Source organism: Eulemur rufifrons, chromosome 29 (genome assembly GCF_041146395.1).
Source record: "Eulemur rufifrons isolate Redbay chromosome 29, OSU_ERuf_1, whole genome shotgun sequence".
NCBI classification, from domain to species: domain Eukaryota; kingdom Metazoa; phylum Chordata; class Mammalia; order Primates; family Lemuridae; genus Eulemur; species Eulemur rufifrons.
In genome coordinates this window covers 14,178,437-14,202,519 of record NC_091011.1, presented here as the reverse complement: position 1 = coordinate 14,202,519, position 24,083 = coordinate 14,178,437, and positions in this window count along the sequence as shown.

Below are 24,083 nucleotides of genomic sequence, written 5' to 3'. Positions count from 1 at the left end.
TGAAGTTGAATGCTAAACAAGACTGAAAACACCTGCTGAAACAATGTCAGCCTGTGTGAAATAACCATGTCATCAATAAAAATCCAAATGTGTTTATTTTCTGAATTTTTGCCTCAATAATTATTCATTCACAATAATTACACAAAGAGTATAGTTTTACTTGGGTTAAAACAACTAAAAATTTAAAGATTTTCTCTTTAATTTTTCTCCCATAATAGAGACAAAAAATTTGTGTCTCTAGAAATGGCAATAACTAAACATATTTTAGGACTATGTCTTAATTTTGAAAGGGATTACTACTGATGGATGGATTTCCTACACAATGCCGACTCCTTTTATATCTTTTCTGATATGTAGTTTCCTTTCTTCTGCCTGAATACCAAATGCTGACTGGATGAGAGTGGTCACAGGGTTGATGGGACTAACTTGTCAAGAAGACTCATAATCATAGCTGGGAAGAAGAAAAAAAAAACTCTTTCAAATATGAAGAGCAAGGCAAGGATTGAATGGTAGAAAGTTAAAAGCAAAAATAATAAGGGAAGGTAACTAGGAATGAGACTGTCTTTGTCCTAGTATAGCACCTGGCCTCTTTTGGAGGCATGTATCACAGCTTCAAGGAGTAATGGTGAACTAAAGGCTAAAGTGAAAATGCATGCTAAATATCTCAAGGCATCAGGCCTTGTTGGATAGATTTGACACTTGTATTGCTGATCTATAAATGTCTAAACTCCCCCCTTAAAGTATTCATCCATTTTCCCAGTTTCATCTTCTGAGACACCACAGAACAAATCTATCCTCTGAACAAGTGAATATTTCATATATCAAGATCAGCTGGCATCTCTCCTTTTAGTATACCTCAGTAAAATTGCACCAGGTCCATCATATATTTAAATTACAAAATAATGTGTAGAACTTTCAGCATTCTGGTCTTTTTCAGTTTCACAAAAACTCCTTTAAGGCACAGTCCAAAATTTTACAAAATACTTTAGATGAGAATGAAAACTCTGAGTTCTAACAGCTCTGTCATCTGGACCATAAATTTATATTAATATTAACAGTTTCTGCTATTATGTTCACTTTCTTAGTAACTGTACCATATCATTAGCTCACATCAACTTGAGGTGCAAAAAAAAATATGTGTGGCAGGCGATTGTCCAAACTGATCAAGTAGGTCTTAAATTGGAAATGTGTGGAGGAAGGTGAATTACAACCTAAGATGTAGAATGGGACAGTACAACCCAACTTGCAGAAATGCCATAGAGTTCCTGAACAGTACCTATGACTTCAGCTGAGCTCATCAGAATTCATACAAATCTTCAATCACTAATACTTGGTGGGATGAGTCTTAGGTATGAATGACAACAGTAGAAAAGGAGATGAGATATGTTTTAAAGGAAATAGATCTAATATACAAAGTGGATTGTGCATTAAAAGTACATTGATATGTTAAACAGCATTTTTTAAAAGATATTTACAAATAGAGGGGAAAAATATTGCTGAGAGATAGCACAGACTGCTCCAAGAAAAAGAAGATACAACCGATGCTTTCCTAATATAGATTATAACTCTATAGTACTCAGGCTATTAGTGTCAGAAACCTTCTCTTTCTCATCTTTGAATCCCCTTTAGATTTCAGCAAAACGGTTTTTGAATAGAAATTAGTCTTTTGTTGGTAGTGTCTTTTTTCTCAATGCTGAACAGTTGATATATCTTTGATGTATCTAGAAGAATCTTTTATGATTCAAAAGCTAGAAGAATCCACAGGGGAACAGTTTATTGTGGCCTTGAATCCAGACAGCAAAATAGGCTAGAAGAACTAACATTCATCAAACTCCTCCGGGCATTCTACAGCGGTCATCTCATCGCATCTTCATAAAATCCAATAGAAGTACAATTATTAGGCCTATTTTTCTGATGAGGAAACAAAAAACTCTGTTTAATAATTGTCCCATAGGCAGTAACTATTAATGAGAGAGTTAGAATAGAAACCCTGGCTTCAGGGACTGCGTGATCCACCATGTGTTCCTTCAGTGACTAGTGAGAAGAAAATGAGAAAAGCCTTGGAAAACACGCGTTCATGTTCTTCCAGTGAGAAGAAAGCTGAAAGAGCATTTAGGGCATGTGGCTTCTGGGAAAAGTTTTCTCAGATTTAAAAAAAAAAAGTGTATTTATCCAAAGAGGAAGCCTAAAGAGAATGCCATGTAGCCCTAAGGATAGTATCAGGAAAAGCTCAGAAGAAACTCACCGATACAACTGCAAAATGCAACCAAATAAATAAATAAATAATATTCTCACACTTACATTTAGAATAAAAAAGTAGGCAAAGGATGGATAGCCCTATTGTTTGGATAAGGTTGTATAACGTCACACAATTTAAAGAAAAGATATACAGTTTAGCGCCTATTTTGTTTTTATCTCTTCCCCTGACTTAGCCTTCGGAATTAAAATTACATAGCAAGCATTATTAAGAGACTATTGTTATGCAGAATGCAAAAGAGTAGAATAACAGAGCACTGGAAAAAACGGCACTAAGAAAGGTCTTGATAAGTTTTGCAATCAGGTGTTAACAGAACTTGCAAATGTGATTATGGAATCTTTCTCAGTATTCATGGAAATAACATCAAGAATGAGAGTGATGCCATAAGACCAGACAGGGAAAAAATGTACTTAAGGAGCCCCAGCTGTACTTAAGAGAAGGAGGTAGAGACAGAGACTTGGAATTGGGTGTTTTCTTTTTTTGTAATTCCCACAACACTGGGCATACTGCCTAGCACATCATGACATTTAATAAATGTTGTTTTTTTTTTTTTTTTGTCCTAAATGGGAATAATTTCCCAATTCAAACACATGTGAAAAAAGTATAGTGTCATATAGTTTGGCATGATTTGTAGAGTGCTTTCAGTTTATAAGAGAGATGGAATTATAAACCTAAGATATCAATGTAAATCACAAGTGTTACTATTATTATCACAATTAATAATATATTTTCAGGCCAGCCAATATTTCCCATGGTTACCATTTTCCAGATGCCGTGTAAAACACCAAGGACAGAGAGATAAATGAAGCGTTCTTTGTTCTCAAGTTTCTCACTGTCTTGAGCTAATAACAACCAGGCTGTGACTTAGCAGAGACCTTTGTCTTTAGGAAAACATGTGTCTATGAAACAGGCACAGTGTCCTAGGCAATAGCTACTCATGGGTGAATGTTGGATTATTATGATACATAAAGAGAGAGGCAAGTGAGGATTTCATCTATGAATCCTCTAAAACGTCAGGACTCTGGTTCTTGGAGCTGCACATACTGAATGAGACAAGGTAGAGAAAAGCAAAGGAAGATAACGTTGAGTGTTTATTCTGTGCCACACACTGTTCTAAGAGTTTATATGTACTACCTCATTCAATGTTAGGCACTATGCCCACTTACTTTTTGTAAACTAATAGGAAAAATTATTTGTAGTGAAGAAATATTAGATTAAAGGTTTCCAACATGAAGGGAAATGTGCCTATGGGAAATACCTGGGAATAATTTTGTCTCTGGCATGATATGAATGAACATAATCCTCTAATTCCCTTCCCAACCCATCATTGTAAATGCTGCATACATACTGACTCCATAAATACAAGAATCTATTGCTCCATCCTGGGAAACCCCTAAAAAGAGAAGGTGGAGTCAAGTGAGGGGTGATGCAGCAGCCCAGGGGGAAGGAAGTCCAGGGACGAAGGGCAGGGTAAGACCTTCTCACTGTGCGCGTATAGGGTTGTTTCTGCACGCTCCCCTCTCACACACATCACTGAGTGAAGGAACCACTGCCCTCTCTCATGCCACTTTGAGATAGAAAACAGGCAGAACCTGCCCGGAGCAGGCCAGAGATGGTTCCCTCTAACATCTGGAGTTAGTGAGTGGATTCTAACAGCTGCAGTGGGTCTGGTTGACTCCTCAGCGTTCCCTCCCTCATTATTCCCTCAACCACCTTAAGGTCTAATTGATTACAAGGAAGAGACACAGCTTTTGGAAGAATCAATGCCTGCATGGGGGTAAGGGAGATTTTCTGTGGGGCAGTGGCATAAATGTGTTAAGGGTTTGGTCAACGAGGAATGACCTTGTCAGGAGAGAGTCTTTTGTCAATGAGCCCTGACTCAAACCCTATGCTTTTAAGGAGAGGCACAAGTGAGGGTCTAGAGTCCGTCCCTAAGGGTGCACTTTACCAACTCAGGAGATATGAGATCTTAAGGAATAATAACAAAACCTGTGAGGGATACAACTCCTTTAAGAGAGACGAAAAAACTGAACGACCTATTCACATGAAATAGAATTGTCCAGAAAGAATAACTTTTTGAAGGTCAGAACAGTAAGTTTCTCAAAGAGGTAAGAAAGAATATTGATAAAAAGAAATAGGAATAAATAGTTATCAAGAACCAACTGCAAAGATTAAGCATGAAACTACATAGCAGATTAAAAACTCAATAAAAAGGTGTTGAAAGGTGGAATGGGTACAGCAAAAGAATGAGTAAATTGTCAAATCTGATGGATAAATTACAAGCCAACAGGAAGGGAGAAAGAAGGAAATTTTTTAATAAAATTTAAGAGGTATGAAGGATAAGGGTAGAAATATCAGCATTCATAAAATAAGAGTCTCAAAAGGGAGAGATAAAAATAAATGAAGGAAGGAAATGATTGTCAAATTAATTATAGCGATTTTACCATAATTTAAGAAACATGAAATATCTCAGGTTAAGAGGGCTGAGAGTGTGAAAGAGCATTGTTAAGGAAGGGGAAGAAAGTCAATGTCCAGATCTATTGAAATAAAATTTAGGAACATCAAAAATAGAAAAAAAAATGAGCAAAGTTATAGAATAGGGCAATAACACAATATGTTTTTAACTGATAGACATATAGAGAAATTTATATCCAACAAATGGAGGTTCCACACTATTTTTGAACACAAATGTAACACTCTCCCTCATACACAAACTATGCACCAGATTATAAGGAATCAGTCACATACAGACTGCTTTTGTAAAGGCAGTAAAATTAGAAATCGATAATGAAATAGTAGCTTAAAAACTAAAAAGTATATTATTTAATAACTTTTGTATTGACATCATAGAAAAACTACAAAATTCTTAGAACTGAATGAAAAAGAAAACATGTCAAAATCTCTAAAACATAGCTAAAGAAGCACCTGGGTAGAAATTTGAAAGCATTAAACATATTTATTAAAAAATGAGAAACATAGAAAGCAAATGGGCAAAGCTTTCAACTCAATATGAGAAAAAGTTTCAGAATAAAATCAAAGATACAAGAAAAAATATTAAAGATAATGGCAGATATTAATGACAGAATGAAAATAATAAGGAAGATTAATTAAAGCAAAATCTTTTTAAGTAGATAAATAAAGTAGAAAAATCTGACATAGAGGGAAAAAGTAAAAGGTAGAAATATAAAAATATGAAAAAAGAAAATATAGACAACCATACAATAATGTAAAAATAAAAATTCTATGAACAATTGTATGTCAATACATTTAACAGTCTGTTAAAATATATATTTTCTCTACCATAAAATTGCCATTATGACACAAGAAAAATAGAGAAGCCACTGAAAAATTGAAATAGTCTTCAACCTCCTTAAAACCTAGTTTTAAAGAAAACATCCCTTGAGTTAATAAAGGCTTTTATCAATGGGTTGGATGAAACATTTAACTTAATAAAAAAGTTTGGATGAACCTATTTTACAATTAGGGATGAAATGAAGACGCCCATCATCATCACTATCATTCAAGATGTTTTCAAAAGTCCTAGACAATGCAATAAAATAAGAAAGGAAAAAAAAAAAAAAAAAAAAAAACAAGAGGCAAGGATCAGAAAGGATGGTACAGACTGATTATTTATACATCATATGATCATTTACTGAAGAAAATTCCTTGAAAGCAACAGAAAACCCTTAGGAAAAGCAAAGAGGTCAACAAAATAACCATATGTATAAGATTAATTTATAAATATTGTGTCCCCCTATTCCAGCAATAGAATCATAAGGAATAGAATAGAAAATATGATATCATAATATTATTATTAAAAAATCTGTAAAATAAGAAATAATGTGTAAAATACATTAAACAACAGACAAAAACATCTGAATGATCATATTCATAGAGTGAATGAATGAATACTGATTCATCTATAAATTCATGTCATTTCTAAAAAAAGTTATGATAGGATGTTTTTAATAATTCTTACAAACTTACTGTAAATCTTTCAGGCAAAGTACAAAACCATATTAGTAAAGAGTGTAATGTTGGCAGAGGAAAACAGTTCAATGAAAAGGATCTATGGACATGTTGAAACGTATTATATGAGGTAGCACAAAAATCAGCAGCAAAAAGGTGGATTTTTTAGTAGATGCTGTTGGAAAAACTCACTTTATAGAGAAAAATAAGTTTGTATTCTTCAATTAAAAAATGGAAAAGTACAGGAGGAGTAAATACTTAAAGATAGGTATAAGTATGAATCTATTAGAAAAACGTAAGTCAATGGTTTTGTGAACTTAGTGTGAGGAACGACTTTTAAAACATCTACATGCACCCAAATGCAAAAACAATAAAGGGAAAAAGGATGTTTTTGACATAATGTTTAGAATTTCCACCTAATAGAATTATTACAGGAAAAGCAAACATACTGGAAATGGAATTTAAAACATCTAGAAAATAAAAGTTTATGTGGACGAAGAAGTTTGGAAAACCAAAAGAAAAAAAGACAAAATCCAATAGAATACAGGTCCATGAATAATGATAGGTGACTCCTAAAAGGGGAGTCTTGAGTGACTAACAAGTACATGAAGAAGTGCTCAACCTTCCCTTTAGTGAGCAACCAGTCTAGGGGGCAGTCGGGTGATTCTAGGTGAACCTAAGTATGAGAAGTTCCACCACCCAGCAATCTCTCCCCTCAGCATATCGTCCAGAGAAATACTTATTTATAGTTGTTCATGGTAGTGGGTACCGGTAGTAACCTAGATTTCATCCCCAGGGGATAGAAATAGATAAATGAAATAAATGAGTTGGATGTGTGTACACAGGCTATGTAATGGTACACGGCCAGTAGAAACAATGAACGAGCAAATGAATTGCTCTGAATACACGACAACATGTATAACTGTTAAAAAGCATTAGTGAATTACGAAAGCTAAAGCATTAAATCTACTGAATGACATATTTATGAAAATTGAAAGCCCATAGATACACACAACAATCTTAAATATAATACAATAACTATACATAACAAAGAATATGGAATAGGAGTAGGGCTAGTGACTTGAAGGGGAAAAAAATAAATCCAATCAACAAAGGAGGCCTCATGCAAGTCAATAATGGTCATGTGCCGTGAACTGAAGAGTATAATTAACCTTCTGCACCTGAATTTCCCATTAAAAAAAAAAGTCATCTGAAGAGCTTCAGCATCCTCATTTCGTTTCCTCCACCCTCATCATATTTTGATTCTTAAATCCAGGGATGAGCTTGAGTAATTTGTGACAGTTTCCCAGATGATTCTGATCAGCCCCATGGAGCTGGTGCTGCCACAGGGAACTGTATGTGGGCGTTGGAGCCACTTGAGGGTGTGTGTTAAGGTGCAGATTTTCAGATTTCCAAAGAGTCTATTTTATACCACTAGAATGGGACCCAGGAATCTGAATATTTGACAATAATCCCTTTTGTTACAGGTGGTTCCTGGGTCACACCCTGATAAATAACATGAGTGCACTAGAAGCAAACTCTTTTTAAGGAGAAATCATATCAATTAGAAAAGAGGTTGCTCATTATTGCCATTATTTTTAATATCATTTTGAATATTCTAATAAATGCAATAGTATTTGACCTGTGAATAATAAGCATAAACATCAGAAAGAAACAGTCACTATATCATTAAGGCATAAAAAGGAAATTTTACAATGGGCTCAGCCTCTGTCTCTAGGCACACTTGGCCCCCTGCGACAGAGATGGTAAAGCGTGGCAGCAACATGATCTGGGGCAGTAATAAGTTTCTAGAGTTGGTTAGTCTAATGCAGTATTCAAAGGAATGTAAGGAAGCTGGTCTTTCCTCTAGACTGCTCTCCTATCACAGGAGATCTGGTGGGAGGTTGGCAATGAAGCAAATGTTCCAAGGGGCAAGTCCATAGTATCACAGTTTCCACTCATGTCTCCTTCATTTAAGCGAGTCCCCAAGCAGCAGTCGGGGTATGGTGAGCAATATTCTAAAAAGTGTGGATCAGAATCACCTAGGGTGCTTGTTAAAATACAGAGTCAAGGCCCAACCTCATACCTACTAAGTCAGAATTGCTATGATTCAGAGCCAGGAATCTATGTTTCCTTATGGAATTCTTACGCATGTAGAAGAGACTAGCTAATGCTAGAGAAAGCAACTCATTTGTACTTAATGGCTGGAATTGAGCGTAGTGGGAAGATCAAATGGATATCTAAAATTGATTTTGGTACATAGTATTTGTGTGTGTGTGTGTTTGTGTGTGTCTAAGGAGGTAGTTACACAGAAAAACAGACATGCAAAGTCAGTGTCTATTCATGGAAAAAATCTGAAGTTTCTGTGTATGCATCCGGGATGGTGATAGATGCTTTGTGGATGTTTTGCAGAGAAATTATGGGACGAAGAATTGTTGTTGCTGATGATATGGGATTGTTAGCTTAGTTTGTATATGTGTTTGTTGTTTGCTTGTGTGTGGTGGGAGGTGTCTCCGGGAAAACTGTATGTAGCAGATGAAGGGGTGCAAGGGAGGAAAAAATGGGAACTCTCTCATGGGAGAATTTGTGAAACTTTGATCCTAAAGTTCCATTACTTTGAGGACTAAGTGACAAAGAGTGATTCAGAACGAGGAGTAGAAGAGTGTCTTCCCACCTTCCCATCTAGCTGAGTTCCATGAAGAGGTTCCACTTTGGGAAACCAGGAGATGGCCCCCTAGGCACTCGTCCAGAAGCATCCCTCAAGAGACACAAGCAAGGTGGACATGAGAGGAGGGTAGCCTTGGAGTGACTAAGCAGGGAGCCCCAACTGGACAGGAGGCTCCATTGGCAGGGCTCATTAGAAAATGAGTGAGGAGAGTGCCTGGGGAAAGCAAAAATATACTTCAAGAAATAGAGATAAACAGATGTGTGCTCTATAAACCACTCGTGCTCAGAGAAGACAAGAATGCTTGAGCCCTTGGAAGTGTTGGGTCAAGATCCAGGATATGACTGTACTCATTAGAGGCTGGTGGTTTCTGGAGTTGAAGGTCCAAGTGGAGGAGGGTGAACAGCGATGAGTCAGAACATGAACTACAACACTGCAGTCACTCATGATGAGAGAAGAGAAGGGGCCGAGACAAGGTGATGAATCAGATACAGAAATGGCTGAGGAAGGTAATGGTGAGTCGTGAAGGATAATAGAGGGTGGTGAAGAGGCTGACAGACTGGGCTTCCAGTGCAGAGGAGCAAGCTGGTGGGAGTCGATCAGTGAGTAGAAAGCTGCCCTGGGGAGCCAGGCCCAGACATTCAGTGCATTAAGCAGAGTAGGGGAATGAAAGTGTCCCTAAGAGGGCTGAAGCTTCCTAGGTCATCAGGGTAAAGGCCAGGCTTCACTGTGCAGCTGATGATTTGAAGACAAACTGTGAAAAAACATTTATAGATAAAATAAAATTTTCTCTTTAATGAACAAGAGTTCTAAGGAACTTATATTAAAGGTGCTAGAAGTTGGGCCAAAAAGAGAAGAGCGAAGGTTTAGGTTGTGGATATGTGGGCTTGAATTAGGTTGGAATAAGAATAAAATAAAATAGGTGTTTGGTTGTTGCTTTGTGGGGACTGGTAGGGGAGGGTGAAGCAGGAGCCCTAAGCGTGGCTAAGAGAACGAAGTTTAGGAAGCTAAGGTTTCAAGGAGCAGAGAGTTGAGCACTTGGAAAAGTCTAGCCGAAGTACTATGCACTGGGCATGTCAGCTCTCCTAATTTAAAATAATCACATTTAAATGAAAGAATCTCAAAGTTACCAGAAATCTAAATAATAATTTGTTAGATTATCTATGACCAAGTTTGATGGGATGATGACATTGGGTAATTTGTACTGATTTAAAACGAAAATAGTTACAGAGCAGGAACTTATTCATGCATTCTGTCCTCCATTTGTTCTTTGGGGATTGATTCATTAAACAAATCTCTACCAAGCACCTATTGTGTACCAGGTGCCATGCTAGGGTTTGAATGAACATGGGTGACTAAAATACACTAGAACTTCTTAAATCAACCAGGCACAGACTTTAAATAAGAGAACAAAAATCCGTTAAGAGGGCTGATATCATATGAAGTGTTCTTACTGCAATAAAAGAAACATTTTATATACATAATATTTACAAATTATGCAAAGTGCAATAAAAGAATTAAATATGGTGCTGTGATAGAGAACACCTATCACAGGAGAGGAGGAACTTTGGTGAAAGAATAATCAGAGAAGGTGTCCTGGAGGTGGTGGCATCCAAGCAGAAGACTAAACTGAATGAGGAAGGGACAGGCAGTTACACAAAGAGGATTCCAGGCATGTGTGAAGTCCCCAGGGAGGGAAAGAGCTGATGGATTTAGGAAATGCATAGAAGGCAAGGCTGGCTTCAGCCCAGAGGAAGAGGGAGAGAAGGGGAGAGCCAGTCAGTGTGGGACCTTGTTGACACATGATTTGAGACTGGATCATTGAACAGACACTAATATGTGAAGGGTGTAATATCTATATCTATATCCGTGTCTATATCAGCCCAGTGGAAAACGGATGCTCAACTACAAGCTAATATCTATTTTTTCCTACTAACCTTGGGTTATTGACATAACTAAAATCTGGGGGGGGGGGGTTGTTGCTTTGTTTTTTCCCCTACACTGAAAGCATAGAGCTCTAAGTGACTTACTATCTCTAATAAAAACTCATGTAGGCTGGGGCATATAATGTTGTTCCGGTTAGATTTTCTGTGGTTTAACACAGATGGGGAAAGTATTTTAAGAAGCTTAGCTATTTTGTTAAATGTTTATGACTTGTAAATTCCCAGCCTTTTAGGATTATCCAAATGTGTTGACATTGATGGTGAATTTGAAGGGAAATTAGCCAAATATGTTTTTGTCTAATTAACCAGTGGGGTCTAATAATAGCAGTCATGGTTGGCGGGTAAAGCAGGGCTACTTATTTATTACATGGAAAAATGTTCATATTATTTTCCTTTGAAGTTTAGATTTTCAAATTCTTTCCCACCACTTTCTGGAGAGTCACTGAATGAGCTGTCAGAGCACGAATCCCCAACCTCTCTTTTTTCTAAAAAAAAAAAAAAAAAAATGTAGCCTACTAGTTTCATTTCGCCAGAAGTCTGAAGTCTGCCTCTTCCAAACTTCTATTTCTGTGCTTCTCATAAGATGCAGGAGGAGAATCAATCACCTCACTTTTGGCTCAGTGGCCTTAACAAATGAGAAAAAGTTTCGGTTTCTTGTGATAGTTTTCAATCTCTTGGGCTAATGGTTTTATAATTCAGCAATTACATATTCCTTGTTTAAATAATTGCAGCAGTTAGGTTTGTAAAATTGTAATGATTTTGTCAGGCCAAAATAGTAGTATTTAGCAAATTACTGCAAGACCTCCTACAGGGATTAACAGGTATGAGAAAGAATGTTGTCTTTGAGTGACTACTACTTCAAATAGTCTACCAGGTATTTTACACATAATTTCACCCATCTTCACGACAGCCCCATACGATCTTTCATTATAAATTTGTTTCACACGTGGGCTGTGTTGGGAAGCATTCATTTAGATTGCAGAATTTCAGATTCTGAAGTCCATGCCCTTTCTCCCTTTTATTCAATGTGATCTTGTTATACCTGTTACCCAAGTGGAAATATTTTCATAATCTTGATCACCTGTATATCAAGCATAGTGATTTGTAGCAAAGCATATTTTCTGTTTTAAAAAAATTTGAGGAGGTGGAGGAGGAGGGTGATGATTGTTCATATTTCTTGACCATCTACTAGATGGATGAAATAATAGAATAATTCCATATGAGTGGTGTTACTTATATTTGGGGCTGCAGGGTGAAATATTAATGTATTGGTTGTCTCAGCATACAAGTAATATAAATAGCAGAGATACCATTAATGTGAGCTTTTTTTAATGTCTAACATCTTTTATTGACACTCCCCCACCAAAAAAGCCACCTGAATTTAAATCATTTGAACATAACTCATTCAACCACTACAGATGGGCTAAGGAACTATCTTCTCAGGGTTCCTGTACTGATTCTACCACTAATGAATACAAATTGCCTAGCTTTGCCAGATTTGGTTTCTTATCTTTAAAATAATGGATTTTAAAGTTGTCTTTTGCATATAAAATTCTTGGATTTGACTTGTACATATCATCTTGTAAATTAATCAAAATGGGGGAAAACATTAAGTATTTTTATTTTAATACTTAAAACCTCTTATTTCTATATAATCATTGTTATTTTTTATGTTTGGAATTCATGGAGAAGTGCTGCTTTTGTATTTTTCTTTTAATAAAGTTTTTTTTTCTTTTTTACCCAATGCAGTATTTTAAGTCCTTTAGCAAATTTTACTTGAGAAAAATCCTGAACAATAAGTATATATGAGATGTTTTCTTTACTTCAATTTTGGTAAATATATTTTAAAATCTGTAAGTAAGTTTGTTTTATGTGTTTTGTCTTTGTTTTTTAGCATTGCTGAAAATGCTACATCAACTTGGCCCCAGGACAGTAATTAACAACCCAGTCAGAGGTTGTTAGTAATTTCCCATTTATTTGGGAAGAAGATTTTATTAAATAAGTTAGAATTATGAATATTAGCTAGAGAGTACTTTTAAAACTTATTTTCAATGTACTAGAACAGACAAAAAGGAAATGACCAAAATACAATTAAAGTTCAAATCTAGAAGTTAAAATAATAGCCACTTTCAAAAGAAGACAATGTTTATAAAAATGACTATAAAAGCTTTTGCTTTTGTTGCTTATTCATCCACTTTAATATGCATAGAAGGAAGTTAAATGTTAACTAAAATTAGTAGTAGAGTTGTAGAAATAAGTATTGTTCTAACTCAGAACATAACTGCAATTCAGATATGAATTGTATGTTGTTGACCTCTCTCTCAATATGTGTGAGAATATGTTTCAAGTCTGGTTTGAAAAACAAATCAAAACAAAATTTAAACATCCACAATAATAACTGAAAAAGAGTGGAATATCCTTATTTTAAAATTTTGAATGTGTTAAGAATCATATATTGATATTTAACTATCTTCTCTGTTCTTGACTGTGTAATAAATGGAATGGGAAGAGAAGTATAACATGTGAGTGAAAAACATAATAATAATGATCAGCAGATCACCAAAACCTAAAATATGTATGTGTTTGGGAGATGTGAAGCCCTGCTGAGACTGAGGCTTTACCACAATAAGTAAGGTGTTATTATCTAGAATCTCCAGTGATAGAGGAGGCTAAGTCAGAGGGCGGATTACTGGGTGGCAACAGCTGATGTTTGGGGGAACCCTCACATTGATCTGTTAGTATGTCTATAAGAAGAATTCGCTTTTGTCACTTATTCATTCACTTTAATATGCATAGAAGTAAGTTAAGTGTTAAATAAAGTTAGTAGAGTCGTAGAAATTAATATTGTTCTAACTTAGAACAAAATTGCAATTTAGGTAGAAATAGAATCCTAGGTCTTTTAAAGAAAATCACATGAATGGAGTAGGTCACATTAAAAGTTTTGTTGATCTGTTGTGTTGAAACAAAATTCAGTAGAAATTTACTTGAAAGTCTTTTTGAAATTTTACGTAGATTGAAGGGCCATACTGTAGACTAAATATTTATGTCTCCTCAAAATTCATATGTTGAAATCTCATCCCCAAAGTATTTGGAAGCAGGGCCTTGGGAGGTGAATAGGTCTTGGGATTGGTGCCCTTATAACCTTCTTTTAGCCTCCAGAGAGGCCCCTTTGCCCCTTCTGCCCTGCAAGTCTATGAACCAGGAAGAGGGCTCTCACCAGACACTGAATCCTCTAGCATCTTTATCTTGGACTTCCCAGCCTCCAGAACTGTGAGAAATATACTTCTGTTGTCTCTAAGCCAGCCCATATATAGTATTCTGTTATACCGGCCAGAATGGGCTAAGACAGGCAAAAAGCTAAGAGATCACTGTATTTGCCTTCACACCTAGATACACATTAACCATTGATATTGTAGAGAAATAGAAAAATATCAGTATTTTATCTGTGTTTTCTACATTGGATTGCACAGATCCTGTTATAAGGAGACATAAAGAGCTAAGGCATATTAATGCCCTACCCCCAAAAAATTTATAGCAAAAACCTTTGACTCATAAAATATTAGAAGTAGAAGAGACCTTAGCAATTATCTAGATAAAAGGTGGCAAACTAGCACCTGGGGCCAAATCCAGCCTGATGCCTGTTTATTTATGGACCGAGACCTAAGAATAGGTTTTACATTTTAAATGTTGAGGAAAAAAAATTAAAAAGAGTATATTTCATTACATGGAAAAATTATATGAAATTCAAATTTCAGTGTCCATAAATAAAGTTTTATTAGAACACAGCCATGCCCACTCATTTAAGTATTGCCTGTGGCAGCTCCAATGGCAGAATGAGTGGCTGTGACAGAGATCTTATGACCCACAATACCTAAAATGTTTACTATCTGGCTCTGTACAGACAAAGTTTGTCAACACCTGATCTAGAGAGCAAATAAGTTTCTTTTCTGGAAATGATCTTTAGTTAGGGTTTGCCAGAAACCTATTAGAGAAGGATTCTGCCTGTGAGTTGAGCAGAAAAGTACACAGTGTAACAGGCAACGTCTGCCTCAGACTAGGGGAGAGGGTAGCAGAGCTCAGCATTTCCCAGTCAAAGTTCTTCCACTGTACATAATCCACTATTTCTGAGTTTGTTTTAAAGCCCATAGAACACAAGGTCATTACTTCACCAAGCCTCACTCCCATTATTTCTGGTACCAAATCAGCCATCTAAGACCAGCACAGTGCATATTAAGAATCATGAAGAGTACATGTGTTGCTTATTTTTCCATTCTTGGGATACTTCACTTAATAGAATGGGTTCCAACTCTCTCCAGGAGAGAGAGAGAACCAAAGCGATGCCATATCGCCATTATTTCTAATAGCTGAGTAATATTCCATGGTATACATATACCACATTTTGCTAATCCATTCATGAGTTGATGGGCATTTGGGTTGTTTCCACATCTTTGCGATTGTTGGGAATAACACCAATTGGGTATTGGACAGAGGTCGGGGCTGGGGGGAGGGGATGGGTGCATACCTACATGATGAGTGCGATGTGCACTGTCTAGGGAATGGACACGCTTGAAGCTCAGACTCGGGGGGATGGGGGAGCATGGGCAATATATATAACCTGAACTTTTGTACCCCCATAATGAGCTGGAAAAAAAAAAGAATCATGAAGAGAACTTTTTAAAAATGTAATCCCACTGCACCCTAATATATATATATATACAGCTGCCATGATGCTGGTACACAGACACAGGAGTGCACTGTCCTTTCCCAGGAAATGGGTGGCATTGCCAGCATGCTTTGTAACAAATGCTGTTTCCTATAGTGTTTAATGAAGTTAGCCAGTTAGAGAAATGGATAAAGATGGCAATCATCATCCACTATATAACTCTCTCATCTATTTAAGATTACTAAAAGGACATATAAGTTGAGACAAACCCACAAAGTAATCAAAGTAAGGAGGAAGACAGCACTTTTATGTTGGATTCTTGGAGAAACTTTTTTTTTTTTTTTTTTTTTTTTGAGACAGAGTCTCGCTCTGTTGCCCAGGCTAGAGTGAGTGCCGTGGCGTCAGTCTAGCTCACAGCAACCTCAGACTCCTGGGCTTAAGCGATCCTACTGCCTCAGCCTCCCGAGTAGCTGGGACTACAGGCATGCGCCACCATGCCCGGCTAATTTTTTCTATATATATATTTTAGTTGGCCAGATAATTTCTTTCTATTTTTAGTAGAGACGGGGTCTCACTCTTGCTCGGGCTGGAGAAACTTTTATTAGACATAATGTGAGAGAGACAGGAATGAGATAGGACTGACCAATCTATGAGTCAAGTGACGTAATAGAAAAGTTTGTCTGGGCAAAAAAAGAACTTGAGATGCTGGGAAAAGCCCATGGGCTTCAGGAAGTTTACAACAGGTGCTAGAAGCAAAAGTGAGCCATGGAGAAGTCAGCGGGCAGTCCTGATGTCCTTGAGAGAGTGCCATGATGCTGGTACACAGACACAGGAGTGCACTGTCCTTTCCCAGGAAATGGGTGGCATTGCCAGCATGCTTTGTAACAAATGCTGTTTCCTATAGTGTTTAATGAAGTTAGCCAGTTAGAGAAATGGGCTTCACCAAGAATCACAGTGTATAAATCCTTGGAATGGTGTCGATGGGCACTTTAGCCTGGCTGGATTTCCCTTATTGAATATTCCTTTCTGCCACAGTCAAGAGAAAGTCTGAAGCAACAGAATAAATCCACAACGAATCTAAACTTTTCTTTTTCCACTCATTTGGTGTAAGAGTAGCACAATACATTTTATAGTTACCATCTTATGCTCCTAGTATGGAAAAACAAAGCCAAATAAAAAGATGTCAACAGCCACAACAACTGTCAAGATGAGCAGAGAAATGTGACCAGATACATGAAACAGCCAGTCTTCCAAAAGGAGAAAACTTGTGGAAGAATAAATGCTCTCACAAATCTATGGGACAGATTTGCTGCAAGAAATTAGAGGAAATCTTTAAAAATTTCTCAGACTCATGGAGCTACTGTGACTCTGAACAAGGCACCTATCCTAAAGGATACCTTTTGGATGATTAACAAAGGTTTGTAATGGCACAAAGGCAGAAAACACATACTGAAAGTATAGAAAACTGAATCAGAGAATTACTATACCAGGCTGGCAAAATTGTCCCAGGATTTTAATTTAAAAAGGAGATAAATATGGTAATCAAATATATCAGGGGTATTGATGACAAATCCAAGAAGTCAAAGACACATTCAGGAGAAAACAGAGTGACTATAGGAAAAGCAACTACCAAAAGAAATAATGGAAGGATGTTGTCTTGGTGGGGGGAAGTATGGAGACTCAAAACACAGACAAAATAGCCTATCTAAAAATACGATGATGAAAGTCCTAAATTAAAAAAATAAATAAAGCATCAAGATGACAGGAGAAAAAGTCTGTTTACAGGAGAAAAAAAATTCACGTTGACATCGGACTCTCCACAATTTGAAAAATACGGAAGAGAAAGGAACACAAGACTCTTGAGAGAAATATATTGAAACCCAAGAATGTTATAGCCAGACAGGCTACCATTCATATTTGAGAGCAATAAATATTAAGAGACAAGAAAGGACTCCAAAAGTTTTTACCCACATTCTTTCTCTGAAAAAAAATAACAACAGCAAAAACTTGAAAAAATATTCCAGCTGACTGAAGAATGAATCAAACTAAAAAACTAAGTAATGAGGACTATGTGTAATAAAAGAAAGTATGGTACGTAATTAAAACCAATTGGCATTAGATTAGATCATGTTGTAAAGAAAGGGTAGTAACTTATTAAAACCATAGAATCAATATTTAAATCACTGTTTTTAATGTAGTAAGAAGTTTAAATCAATAGCAAAAAATTTAAGTAATTCTTCCAAAAGAAACTTAAAATGTTTAAAAAATGATAATATTCTGAATATGAAGTCCCAAATTACACCAGCAAAATCTTAGAGTAGGAGTGTGAATAATTGCTTGCAAAATCTTTCGTTTTATGTGTGTGGGGGGAATTCTCAAATTCATATATTTTATTTTTGAAGTGATAAATATGTATATAGATAGAATTAAATACAGATATATAAAGGTATTTTAAATGTAAATTAACCATTAGTAGGAAAAATAGGATGCATGATTTCCAAATTATAAGAAGTAAAGAAACAAAGAAAACTTGGATACATAGAAAACAAATCTGAAAAGATAGAAATAAAATAGAAAATATCAAGAAAGCAAAAAAAGTTTTTAGTGAATGATTAAAATAAAACTGAAACTTATACATAAATAAAGATGGTTAAAATTTGATGGATTTCTTTACTCCTCACTGCCTGCCCTTACCAAAAACTAAATACAATGACCTTCTTCCCTTAATTCTTTAGCAACAATTTGTCTTTACTTTAAATTTGATACACTTTATTTTTACTTTCATTTGGAAAGCTTCTTGAAGGAAACAGAAATATATCACCATTCCACGGTTCTCTGTAATTCTAGTTTCATTGCCCTTGATGTTACCAGCAGCAGTCAAAAGCCATAGATATTTTAGGAAGGATTTTTCTGATTTCATTTCTTTTTTATTGTGAAGTTCATGATGACCTTTTAGTTTCCGCCCCAATCTCTCTTCGTAAACTTCTACTTGTCTCACCTATTTCTAAAGGGTACAATGTAAGAGATGCTGAATATATGTTTGTTTAGATGTATCAGCCATTCATTTGGCAAAATTTTGCCTGGGATTGGAGATGAAATCCAGCCCTCAAGGAATTTAGAGACTGTCCAGAGTAATATGCCAAGCTATCGTTTAATGGCCTGTAGCACCTTTGTTAGCTCACACCTCCCCCCACATGGGAGCCATGGGTGCCTCTTTCCTGTGCATCTACCAATATCCAATATGAAAGCTTTTCTCCTGTTATTATTAATTTATCTACTTTTTTAAGACAGGGTATTGCTGTCACTCAGGCTGGAGTGCAGTGGCCTGATTATAGCACAATGCAGCCTCAAACTCCTGGGTTCAAGTGATCTTCCCACCTCAGCCTCCTGAGTAGCTGGGACTACAGGTGTGAGCCGCCATGCCTGGCTAATATTTCTATTTTTTGTAGAGATGAGAGTCTCACTATGTTGCCTGGTATGGGCTCAAACTCCTGGCTTCCAGCCATCCTCCCTCCTCAGCCTCCCAAAGCGCTGGGATTACAGGTATGAGCCAATGCACCCGGCCTCTCCAATCATCTTAAACTCTTCTGTTTTCCCACTGTTTGATATTCTATTTGCTCCACTCGGTGTGTCTCTTAACTTCTCTTGTGGTGGTCACTCTGTTTGCTTTTTTTTTTTTATGATTATAAAAATAGATAAATCGTTACTTTCTTGGAGACATTTCTGTGACTGACCTTGAATAGCAACCCCTCAAACCAACATTCTTGAGATTTTGTTTCCATTCAAACATCACCACCATGAATGATATCTAACTCTTTCTGAAATTTTGCTTCATTCCCTTTAGGTCCGAAGTCTCTGGTGTGAGCTTTTGATTGGGGAAGCCTATGTTGCTTGCTCTTAGCTTACCTGCCGAGGCACAGAGAGAGGGGCTGTCAGATTTAACTTCTGGTTGGCTTCTTTTCAAATAGGGTTTGGGTGATGAAAAGTAGCAACTGTTTTCTATAGTGCACATATAAATGTCTACATGTGAATGCTTTAAATGTATGTGATTGGGGCCAATGTGTGTGAATATAGACTATTATGAATACATTTATTGCTATTTAAACTCTCTCAAATCCCTGTTTCTTAAGGATTTAAAGAAGACTTTAGTTTGTGCATTTCATATCATGTTCTACAAGATGCCAAGATTTCCATGGAAGTGGCAAGAAAATGACTCAACCTCCCCCAACCCCCATGAGGACTGTTGGAGGACAGCTAGGTCTCTGGCTCCCCCATCACCACCAACTCCATGCGTGCAGGTATGCTTTCAGTTGTTTTGTCAGCTTTTATTTAAAGAAAGTGTTCTGCAACTCAAAATCTTTGAATGTCACAGCAATAGATCCTTGCTTCTCAAGAACCTGCGGTATCAACTCCACCTGCGGACTTGTTAGAACTGTAGAAACTTATCCCAGCCTAGACCTTCCCAATCAGAATCTGCATTGTATCAAGATCACTAGATGACTGATTGAAAATTAAAGTACTCAGTTGTACTCAATGATCCCTAAAGTCACTTTCAGATCGTGTGATTTTATACACATATATACAATATATATTTCCATCTCCTTATTTTGCATTTCCCCCCTACACACTTGGTTCAGAGAAAAAGAAATGCATCAAAGATATACATAAAAAGATTTTTGGTTGAATGTGGATATGAATATTTGAATTGAATTAGGTTCCAACTTTATTTCATTTCTGGTGATGGTAACTACGGCAGATGAATGTTATCTGGCCTTGTTTCATTATAGACTTAAAGGGTAACTGTCAATTGCTCCTATGAGAAAAGCATATAGCTCCAAATACCTTACAATTAATGAAAAAGAAAAGGAAAAGAAAAAGAGTCTTCCAAAGAGAGTCCAAAGGAGATTGGGAGAGCAAAACAGAAGCATGTTAAATACTGATAATGATAAAATCAAGAGAAGTTGACAAACTCTTATATTTGTAGGATGTTTTAGAGTTTACCAAGCATTTGAATATTCAACAACTCATTGAGGTCATTATAGTATTTCAAGGAGGGAAGCACGGCAGGTATTTGCCACATATTTACATAAGGCCTGAACCAGGAGTCTATCAAGACTGGCATATCGATCTGCCCTGAAGGTAGTCTCTGACTCTATTCTAATTTCATGTTAACACAATGTTAGTCCAAGCACTAACAGGCCACAGCGAGGGATGTTTTTAGTATGCTCACAATATCTGAGGTTAACATTTTTCTAGTGTTAGAAATGTCTCCTTTTGGTTTCCATTTTACTTACCCTTCTCTATAACGCTTTTCTAACCTTTTAATTTTTTCCTTCCACATTTTCTCACCAGGTTCTTCGTCCCTCTCTTTAACTTCATCAGCGTCTGGGACCAGGTTCTGCGCATTCGCCATGGCTGGCTCAGGGTTCCGGCGTCTCCCACATCACCCCTGGCCCTTGGGCAGCCTCCTCACTTCCTGCGTTCACCTGCCTCCATGTCCTCCTTGCTGGGACGCCGTGGGGCTGGCTCTCTGCTCCTCCTCCTCCTCTCCACCTGGCCCCACCACTGCTCCGCCAGCCGCCCTCCTGCGCGGGATGTCGTTATGGCAACCGACAGTCAGTGGGCCCGGGAGACACCAGGCTGAGCCAAAACTGGCAGGGAACGACATGGCGCAGCATCTGCGGGGGCCGATAAGGCCAAAGTGTTGGGCTGGCCCCCTCCTGCAGGGAAAGAGAGAGGGAGGCAGTGAGAGCACGCTGGTGGTGGTGGATTACCAGGAACGATTCCAGACCTGACGGGATAGCTGCAAGACGGCTTCCAGCCAGGCCCTGGTCCAGTTCCATGTGACTTTCTGTTTTGTATGCCCCAGATCCAGCCTTTTGAATCAAAACCTCCGTCCCCAGTCCTAATCTCATAACCATTAGAAGAGAGAGAAATGGAAATGATTCTGGGTTCTGTGTAAAGTGCCGAACAAAATAGTATTTTCCAGCGGTCCCCAACCTTTTTGGCACCAGGGACCAAATTGTTTTCATGGAAGACAATTTTTCCAGGACCCTGGGAGGGGGAGGGGGATGATTTCGGGATGATTCAAGTGCATGACATTGATTGCACACTTTATTTCTATTATTCTTACATTGTAATATATAATGAAATAATTATACAACTCACAGCAGGTTGGGAACCCCTGGTATTTGCTCTATTTAGTACAACATGTTACTATTACTATTAGCTTTATCCAGATTGTTAGCTCTGATTATTGTGGAGAGGCGTAAATGTTAATTTTACATTTTAAAATGCACGTGCTAGGATTTAATAGGAGTGTTCTTCTTTGCAGCAAACAAAAACAACCATTAAAAGTGGTTGCCTCATATTTCTAAAATATCTCTAAGTCCCAAACATGATGAAGGCATTAAAGAGAACATGTCTTTGGCAATCATTCAGGGTCGCTTGGAAAAGTGGAATTAAAAATAGGGATGTGAAAACTGTGCTTCTAAGCTGCAGTTTCATTGTACAGGCAATGCATGTCTATGTAATAGTGACTTAGAATATTAAAATGCTAAAGCTAGAACAGAGGCATACTGGTTAGTCTGTCAGTCTACAAACGAGAAGGGTGAGGCCCAGAACATGGAAGGGCCTACGTAGCTCTGGGCCCCATAGCTTCTGAGCTGCAGGGCCAGGCCCATGTGTCAGTCATAACACTTTGTCATCATTTCATTAATCTTGAATTCAGCTAAAAAAGAGAAAACAAACTTAGAGAAGAGTCTTTGGGATCTCGATGTTAGGGGAAGGTTCGTGTGTGAACTAAAGACTTGCGTGCCCTCCTCATGGGCCCATCACCATGCATGGCCCTGCAGTAGATCATCAATACATGGTCGTAATAACACAAAGGGTGTCTCACTGGGCTTGAACTCTTAGACTCAGTTTATACACTGGCCAAGGAAGACTTAATTATGTTTATCAAACAAAGCAGAATTAAAAGTTATAAAATTTAACAACAAAAATAATAAAATGAAGGCAAATAAAGGAGAAGGGAAAGCAACGTAGGAGGTAATTGTAAATAGCCTAAATTCTTCCTTTTAATTATAGAAAATCAACAAACATTGTGTTGAGTAACATCAAATCACTCAAGTCTAAGTTTATTATTTAAAAGTTATAATATTAGCCATCAGAAAAAAACACAGAAACATTTTAAAACTGGTTGTCTACTGGAGGAAGAGCAAGAGGGTTTAAATTTTTGTTTTACACCATTTCATGTGGTTTGAATTTTTAAGCATGTATGTGTACTCCTTTAAGACTAAAACACACACTCTCATTGGTAGGGATTTGGTTAAATAAATTATTTTATGGTAAAACCATAAAATGGAATATTTGACCTCCATTGGGAAGAATAGAGTTGATTATTGTGACACAGAAGTATGTCTGTGATGGAAGTATGATAGAAGAAATGAAGAAATTAAGTTATGGAATCACAAATAGATCATTATCTCCTTATACAAATATACACCCCATCTCTGTGTGTGCGTGTGTTCACGCTTAGATTTATTTCTATATTATAAAAACAGGTGTGGAAAGACACACACCAAACGTTTAGATTTGAAGAGAAAGGGACTGAGGGATAGGAATTTTTTTAAAAAACTTCTGTATTATTTGTTTAAATAATATGCATCTGTTAGATTTTATAATTCAGTATTTTATTTCAAAATATTAAAACAAAAATTATAGAACTAAAAGAGAATAAGAAAAAAAGTGTAGCTTCTCTTGATGAAATGTTTCATAAATATTATTTTTATTTAAATATAGCAAAAACTCCTTTAAGTATAATATTACAAAGAGATAAAAAGCTTCCTAAATTATTTATTTAATGTATTACTGAATTTTTGGGGGGGGTAATAAAGTAGAAAAATAAGTGCATAAGAAAAAGTATGGAGCAATAGAATTCCATTTGAAAATAAACAGTAAGTCAGTTTCCTTTTTGGAAACTAATGGATTTAGAAATGGGATTATTTTGAATTTTTGCTTTAAATTTCTCTAACCTAAACACTAAATGAGATTATTATAAGATTTTCTTTTCTCCTTCCCCAGTAATCCATTTTACTATTTTACAAAGTTTAGTGAATGAAAATAAAGTCATAATGAAAGCTGTTATGATCACTATTGTCTTCCATATTTACTAGTAGTTGGGCCAAATCCCAACTGGCTGTGGACCCTCTTTCTTTTCCCAAACCAGCTTTGAATGTCAAGCTCTTTGTTTAATTAGCTCAGTGGAGGCACAAAGAAAAATAAACAGTGAGCTGAAATTTCAGCTCTAAATTATGGAGGGTTTCATTTTTTTTTTTTTTTCCTGATTTTGGTTCAAAGTATGACAGTAAAAGCAACCTCAAGCTCCCTAAAGATATTTAGCTGAAGACTGGCAATTTTTGAGCAAAGAAATAGAACATTTTGTACAAAAATCACTCTGCTATATCCCTAATATTTTACAATATTCCCTTCGTATATTTCTTAAATTTGAAAAAAAATAAGTTATACTAACTTTTCTAATTTATAATATATGATTTAGATGACATCCCTTCAAATGGTGTGAGATTT